Below are 9,103 nucleotides of genomic sequence, written 5' to 3'. Positions count from 1 at the left end.
AAAGCGTGGCGCAGGCACTGTTTCAGGTCATCTCCCGAGTCGGGATTCCGAAGGAATTCCTGACCGACCAGGGCACTTCCTATATGTCGCGTAGAATTCGGGAACGTTACGAGTTACTGGGTGTCCGTTCCATTCCAACCGGTGTTCACCAACCCCAGACCGACGGTCTGGTGGAGAGCTTTAATAAAACGCTGAAAAACACTATTTGAAAGTTCGTTCACGACGATAGCCGTAATTGGGACGTGGTGGTTGGACCCCCTGTTGTTTGTGGTGCCGGAGGTTCCCCAGGCCCCTACGGGATTTTCTCCCTTTGAACTCCTCTTTGGCAGGACACCCCGGGGGGTGCGATACCTAATTAAAAAAAACTGTTAGGAAGGTCCTAGCACCAGTAAGTTTACAGTATGTTATGGACCTGAGAGCAAAGTTATACGCGTTGATCCCATATCATGGGAGAATTTGCTCCAGGCTCAGGAACGTCAGCGCCTCTTATACGACCAGGGGGCTCGGTTCAGACAATTTGGGGCCGGAGGTTCAAAAAGTGGCCGATCACACTGTGGCCCTGTTAAGTGACCATCTTTCTCCGTCCCAGAGGGCGGACGTGGCTGCACTTAAGCGTTGCTTCTCTGATGTTTTCTCCTTCCTGCCAGGCCTCACGTCCCTCATACACCACCATGAGAGTGACCCCGGAGGTGGAGGTGCGCTCACGGCCATATGGCCTGCCTGAACACACGCGTAAGATCATGCAGGCGGAATTAGAGGCCATGCTTGACATCGGCGTAATAGAGTCCACGGGTGACTGGTCTAGTCCCATGTTGGTGGGTAAGCTGGTGGGTCTGGTTCTGTGTAGACTACCGTAGGGTGAAGGCGGTGTCAAAGTTCGACGCCTACCCGATGCCCCGGGTCGATGAACTCTTGACCGTCTTTTTTTTCATGACAATGGATTTAACCAAGGGCTACTAACAGATTCCCTTGTCTAAGGAGTCTAGGGAAAAATCAGCGTTCTCCACTCCGTTTGGCTAATACCACTTTCCCACTCTTCTGTTGGGTTGTTCGGTGCCCCAGCCAGCTTTCAGAAGCTCATGGGCCACGTCCCTCGTCTGCTTGTAGCATACGCCGCGGCCTACCTAGATGATGTTACCATTCACAGCGACACCTGGGAGCGGCATATGCAGCATGTGGGCGCTGTGGTTGTGGCTGTGCGTCTGAGTCCAACACAAAGAAGTGTGCCGTGGGACGGAGAGAGGTACGGTCTCTGGGATACCACTTGGGGGAAGGCCCGGTCCCACCCCAGCTTGATAAAACCGCTGTGGTCGCAAACACGCCAAGACCCAAGACCAAGAAGGAGGAGAAGCAGTTCTTGAGGCTGCCCGACTACTACAGGTTTGCCCCCGACTTTTCGGCGCTAACCAGCCCCTTCTCCAACTTAACTCGAAAGGGTGCTCCAGATCCTCTCCAGCGGCCAGAGAAGTGCCAGCAGGCGTTTGCCAGGGTAAAGTCAGCTCTCCGTGGGAAGCCGGTGCTGTTTAACCCTAACTTCTCTCTCCGTTCCTGTCTGCAGAACGACACACTCGAACAGAGGGCTGGGCGCGGTCTTGCCCCAGGAGGTGGAGGGTACCTCTGCCGCAAGCTCTCAGAGCGGGAGTCGAGTTACTGCACAGGGGAGAAGGAGGCTGAGCGATCAAGTGGGCCGCCGGTTGCCTCCGCTATCACCCTCGGTTCGGGCCACGCCGGGGCTGTGGCTCCACCGCATGAAGGACACAAACGCCGGAATCACCCGGTGGTACCTGGCTCTCCAGCCATTTAAACCTCGGGGCGCCGGGGCGGGGAGCTTCTCTCAATGTTTGTCTGTCCTGCGGAGGGGATCGGCGCACGGGTTCGTCGGCCGACCAGGAGCCAGAGCGGAACGCCATTCCTCCTGCGCCCGAACCCACCTTCATCGTTATTATAATCATTATTATTACTATTATTACGAGTATTATCAATTATACTTCTGACCTGCGAGCTTCTTGTTGCTCTATATAATAAATACTCTCGCCCTTACCTGTGGGCAGAGATTCCCACACAACGTTTTTCAAACAGTCCCGCCCATAACTAGTCACAAGCAAAACACGTACTCACAGTGACAGGAGAAAGCTTCACAAGGTGTTGAGAGTGTTCCCCGTCGTCTTTTCTTCCCAACGGGACTCTCCGTGTTACTCAGGTGTCCCGGGCGCGTTTCCTTAAAAAAAAGGAGCCAAACAAATTGGTTCCCATTTGAATCTCTCCGACCGCCACAGCGTCTCTTCGCGGAGACGCCACGTCTTCCCCGCGTAAACACGACAACAGCAGCGCGTTCCCTCCGAAAGGCGACGCTAATTGAGCGACCAATCCACACACACGAGTCGCGCAGGCCTTTTTTTTTTAATTCGACTTACATTTATATTCAATTAATACACATTAATTAGCTCTGTCATAATCATTCTGCATGGAAAGTTAAAAAAAATAATAAAAAATGTTTGTTTGTTTATTTTTTTTAATTTTTTCAACCTCTATACAGAGCTTCTCCTTCACAACTTCTTCTCTATATAACAAGGCTAATTTAGATGTACAAATTGATAATAAATACATGGATATATTTTTTTTATCTATTTTGGAAAATGAGCTTTTTTATATACGTGCACATGTTTCTGGTTGAAAAGTGTTTCTTATTATAAAAAAAAAAAAAAAAAAAAAAAAACTTTTTTATTCGTTTTTTTTTAATTTCATAATTTATTTATTTTTTCCCCAAAGACTGCAGGAGCTGATTGGGGTCTTGGTTCTGATCCAACCATTCAGCCTTGAATATGAATTGAATTTGAAGTGGCAAACCCATTTTATTATTAAATCAGAAATCAATGGAATTCAAATAATCTCACACAGACACACTTCGAAAATGATTTGTGCATTAAACATGTATTCATCCCAACACCATATTGAATGCTTCAAAACATTATATTTTGTTTTTTAAATATTTTTGATCTTTTTCTACATTTTGTATGAAGACACATGTTTTTTTCAACCATGACTCTGAAGTAGAATCCATAGATATCTATATTATATGTACTTCAATTAGTGAAAAAGCAGTCAATTTCCCAGAATGCTTCACTTTACCCCATTCTACCGTTGAAATGAAAAGCAATGTTACTTATTATTCTCCATATAAGGGAATACACAAAAAAGGAAACAATTATTGGAAGAAATGTAGTAATTATTCATATTTTGCGCAAAAATATACGTCACATTTCATAAAGTTGTATTGTGGGACGGAGTGGGATATTGTTGAACCGCAATGAATTGAATGTATATTTATCATAAAATTCCCATTTAAATTCAATTCAAATTCTAACTAAATAATGAACTCAAATCAAAATGAATAGGGGTTAGGGTTACAACAATTCTTAAATTCTGGATTTTGCCACTCTCCATCGGGTAAAGAAGATTCCTCATTCTCGCGCCTTGTCAGGGTTATTTTTCTTTCTTTTATTTGGATGCTTTACGCAATTCTCGCAGTTTGTTCTTGCACGCCTGTCATCAAATAAACTTGTGCGTATGGGCCTGTAAAGCCATTAGAGAATGTAATTGTGAATATGGGCTATTGATATAAATCTAATCACTGATACGCGGAGCTGTAAGCTGTTGTAAATTGAATTCCTTCGCCCCAAAATATTTGTCAGGTTGTTAGCGTCTTTCAAACAAAGGGCAGCTGCAAACCCTGCACTTGCAAACACTACTCGCCTACATCTTTTTCTTTGGAACATCGCCCTCAGAGCACCTTTATGAGCAGCTGAAAGGAGAAGAACGCCACGTGTGGCTCTTACTGAAATATAGGGAGGACGACCCAGCACAATGAATGGACGCAAAAGGGAATCAGTTCATCAAGGGCATCAGTCTCCACTTGAGTACGAACATCAACATACAGTTACATATAACATTTCTAAAGGACACATCTGTCTGTCAAAATGTCTGGGACACTTGACACTTATTTATTGACCATCGATTGCGCGGCACGCCTTCATTAACCCGGGTTCCCCCCGACACCTCTTGGTTTGACACAAATTCAGGGTAGGACCCTGAGTTCTACAATATTCAATACAAGGAGATGGCATTAAGCCTAGAAAGGTAAACAGTCGCCTCAACCCAACCCCTTCCCTCACCCATTCCTGACTTGACTCGCAATAACTGCTCCACAGTGGAGGGGGGGATGACGGCGGGAGGCTGTGAGGGAGAGTAAAAAGTCCAATTGTTTCTAAGTGAAACCTGTAGAATGGATAAAAGCAGGAAACAACATCTTTGAAGACTGGGCTTCTCCGGGGGGAACTGACGTTGTCCCACCTCCACAGACATGCAGAGGTTCAGGGCTAATGGAAGACCCTGAATCGTCCATATGCACAACAGGGAAAAGCAGGTGAATTAAATGCACTATCCACCACCCGAAATCCTCCAGCCAGTGCTGTTTCTCCCCGATCCTCGGGGGGGGGGGGGACTTTGAAGAAACTTTTACAAATTCCACTGATCAGGCCTGCCAATGGAAGTGATCAATCAAGTCAAGCAGCCCATTATGCATTAAAAGGGCTTGTGGCCTGGGTGATTTTACTATTCTATTAAAACGCCAGACCAGCAGGGAGGGGTGGGTGCGTGGAGGGGGGTGGGGGGGATCGGGGCACTTGACCCTCTCAGAGAACACCTCCAAGTAGCGGCACACACACACACACACACACACACGCGCGCACCGCTAGGTTAGCCAGTGCTTGTAAATGAAATGAGACTTAACCATGCGTTGGCCCCTCATCAATCTGACCGGCGCGGGCCTTCATTCATGGAGAGCCCTCTGTTGCTGACACAGCCTATGACGGATGACTATCAATCACCATGCCACACACACACACACACACACACACACACACACACACACACACACACGCAAACACACACACAAAAGGACACACAAACATCCACCCAAATACACCCAGCCATATTGTCGTCATACGTGCATAGTGTATGCAAAATAGACATACGGGTCCACGAAAACACAAACAAGACCAACACTAAAACCAAACAGTAAACCAACATGCGTACACACACACACGCACACACACACACACACACACGCACACACACACACACACACACACACACACACACACACAAATACACAGTAAGTGAGTTGCCCTCAACTCTTACACCTGGAGTTGAAGTTGCCATATAAAAACTAGCTATTATTTTATATTTAGTCTTAGATGGATGTCATGACAAAATGCTTTGATTTGCCTCGTAAGTATCAGTGTGTGTGTGTGTGTGTGTGCGCGCGTGCGTGCATGCGTGTGTGTGTGTGTGTGTGTGTGTGTGTGTGTGTGTGTGTGTGTGTGTGTGTGTGTTTGTGCGTGCGTGCGTGTGCGTGTGTGTGTGTGTGAGTGTTCCCCACCGGTGGCGGTGACAGCTCTATCTCCCAGACATGTTGTTAGGATGCGACAGGGGGGGTGATTAGCATAAACATACTGCATTTCCCATGAACACCCTGTCAGGATCTGTCACCATGGCAACGCAGACACCACAGGGGGAGCGGGGAGCGTTAACCTCTGGACTTATCTCCTCTCAGGTAGGGGATGGGGAGATAATAGAATAGAATAGAATAGAATAGAATAGAATAGAATAGAATTGAATAGAATGGAATAGAATGGAATAGAATGGAATAGAATGGAATAGAATAGAATAGAATAGAATAGAGTGGAATAGAATAGAGTGGGGGTTAGGAGAATATATTAGAATAGAATAGAATAGAAAAGAATGGAATGAAAGAGAGAAGAGAATAGAGAAGTGAGGGAAAAATAAGAAGAGAACAGAAAAGGATAGAAGACAATAGGACGGAAACCGCATAAGCTGAGGGTAGAAGAGAAGAGGATTTGGTGTGTGTGTGTGTGTGTGTGTGGTTGTGTGTGGGCGTGTGTGTCTGTGTGTGTGTGTGTGTGTGTGTGTGTGTGTGTCAGCGTGGAGTGATCACACAGGGCTCTCATCCATCACAGACCCAACAGGAGGGAGGCCCTGCTGTCGGCATGGACCACTCCACCGCCACTGGTAGGAAGAGAAAGAGAGAGAGAGAGAGAGAGAGAGAGAGAGAGAGAGAGGGAGAGGTAGAGAGAGAGTGAGAGAGGAGGAGATCAAGGCAACAAGAAAAGATAGAAAAAGAAGAAGGGGAGGCGGTGGATTGCAACGTGGAAAAAGACCCAGGGAGGAAAATCCAGGCGTGGGAGAGTTCAAACTTTGAATCCCATAAAAGTTTATTTTTCTTATCTTTTCTTTGCTTTTTTCTTTTCCTCTTCCCTCGACGATGTCCTGGCCGGCTCTTTATGTTGTATGCCATTTGCGCTCACGTCGGGCGCAAGCGAATAGAGAGAGAGAGAGAGAGAGAGAGAGACAGAGAGAGCGAGAGTTTTTCAAAACTTTTATTTGTGGTCTCTACTGATTCCAGGGGGCACAAGCACAAAAAAAAAACTGGAAGACAATTCAATGAACAAAGCAATAAATATAGACAGAAATAAATACATATTAGTAAGAACGATATAGTATTCATAATGCTAATAATCAAAATAAAACATAGCTGCTGGCAGCAATACACGGTGTCCAGGCTTGTCGGTGTGTGAGGCAAGGATGTTCAAGGCCTAAATTGAAATGCTGTAAATGACATACAACCAAATAAATTGTTTGTAGTGGAACGCACACTTAGGTGAAACAAATCTGACTTTGGGGGTCATTCTTCCTCTCTCTCCGCCTTTTTTGGGGGGATGTTTTCAGTGAAGATTGTGTAATAGCTTATGGTTATCGTTACAACTGACGAAGGAAGATTGTTCACATTGATATCTCTGGAATGTCTACAAATTCTGAAGGTGATGTTATTGCGCGCCAGCTCCCCTCTGAAGCGTGTATGTTTATGACGCCCAATACGCTGCGCTTTGTTTGAAGCAGCATTATGTAACTTTTGGTATTTGCGCGTGCAACCACCACCATTTACATTACCCGACAAATTTGAAGCTTATCGGTCACGTTTCAATAACAGTCTATGTTACGAGCGCAAACAATAAAGGTTATTATAACCTGCACCTAGGTTACAGCACTCCTTACATGGATCTCGCCGTTTCCCGGAGCCGCGGCGAGAGAGGGCTAGGGGAGGGACGGGGCCCCCTGTTACCGGTGTAGGTACCAGATGTGCTCGGCCTGTCAGATCGGCTCACACACGCGAGTCAGGCTGTGAAACAAACCCCCCGTAACACAGCGTAAGTGAGGGCCGCCGCATGTCGGCTGTCGTGCGGGTGCCGGGCGCACGGCTGGCCCGTTCCCGGTTGTGCCGTCAGGAAGCGGCTACATTTTGTGTGAGAATTACCGGCCATTTTGACCAGAAAGTTTATAATTTATCGTATGTTTTTATAAATTTTACCAGCCAAGAAAACGGTAATTACGAGAGTCGAGCATCAAGGAAGTGATGTAGTGCCGTAAAGTGTAAACCTTCTGCGTTCGTACCTGAACACAGAAGCTACAAAGTGCAAGAACAGGTGTTCGGGTGGGTGGCTGGGAATGAAAGAGGTGCCATTCTTCGTATTACAAGTCAGTGTAGCATCAAAAATGATTTTAAAGCTGTTATTTAAGGTAAAAAAAAGTTGCACAGTTGCTCTAATCCAATCGCTAGCCGACCCTAGATACCAGTTTTCTTTAATTCCTCGCGGCCTGTCTGTGCTCCCCCAACCTGCATCCCCACGCCCCCAGAATCTCCCCACCTGCCGGCTGGTGTCCGGCCTGCTGGTCAGTCGCCGCTTCGCCACCGCGCTACCCGCCAGCTCCGCACCTCCGTCCCCCGTCTTCCCGTCTGCTACTCCCGGACCCCTTTTCCCTTACTCCACCTCTACGCCAGGGTCCCATCCTAAAAAATAAACGTTTCCCTTTTACATACTCTGAGGCCGCGTCCTGCATTTGGGTCCCATCCGTGCTCATAACACTGTGAGTGGAGTGAATATCTGCAGTAGTTACAAATGGCAAATTTCATGTCAATTTTGCGCATGCACGGAGTGATTGCACGTCACCAGTGGCGCGATGACACGCTTCTCTGTGACCAATCAGAGGTCTGCAGTGCTATCACGTGACCGTTGCGGAGATGAGAAACGCAGCGGTTATTTTTTTCGTAAGTTCTCTGACAACAATGGACAGATTTGGATCAAACCCGGAGGACGGCGGCGTGTCGGGACCGCCCCCGAATCCAAATTTTATTCACCATGTCCGTGGGTACGTCGGTTATATGACATCCATAGGCCGCCGAGGGCTGGGCCCCTTAAAATGAAAGTAAAAAAATATATAAGGACATTATAAACCACACGAGAAAAACGGCTCCAAAGGGAAATAAAAACACTCATTTATATCGCCACACCAAGGAATCAAGCAAACAAAAAGTGCAAAAGGTCACATTTCCATCGAAAGCAGAGCAAATTATGTTGAGAGGGAGAGAGAGAGAGAGAGGGAGAGAGAGAGAGAGAGAGAGAGAGAGAGAGGGAGGCCCTGCTGGCGGTGGAGTGCTCCTGCATGGACCACTCCACCGCCACTGGCAGGAAGAGAGAGAATGAGGGAGAGAGGGAGAAAGAGAGGGAGCGAAAGAGAGAGAGAGAGAGGGAGAGAGAGAGAGAGAGAGAGAGAGAGAGGTAAAGAAAAATCAGGTGACTTAGATAAGATGGAACAATTTGCAGTGACTACACTGCCTGCGATTACAACACTGCGAGTACATAATGGGAGACCTCTCACAGGAAGGTCCAGGCGGTAATAAGGGTGTGTATGTGTGTGTGTGTGTGTGTGTGTGTGTGTGTGTGTGACAGTGGTTGTAGAGGAGGTGAGGCTTGGTGGTGGTGGTGGTGGGGGGGGGTTATCTCTCTATGACTGTGTGGCTCAAGGAACAAGGTTGGGGAGGTTGGTCAGCCCGTCTGGGCCGCGAGCCAGTCACTCTGAATCACATGGCGCCATCTCTGATAACACACACACACACACACACACACACACACACACACACACACACACACACACACGAGAAAGCACTCACACTCAGTTGCTATTT

Source organism: Zeus faber, assembly GCF_960531495.2.
Source record: "Zeus faber genome assembly, chromosome: 20".
Classification (NCBI taxonomy): domain Eukaryota; kingdom Metazoa; phylum Chordata; class Actinopteri; order Zeiformes; family Zeidae; genus Zeus; species Zeus faber.
The sequence above is the reverse complement of the archived record's forward strand: the minus strand, read 5'-3'. Positions refer to the sequence as shown.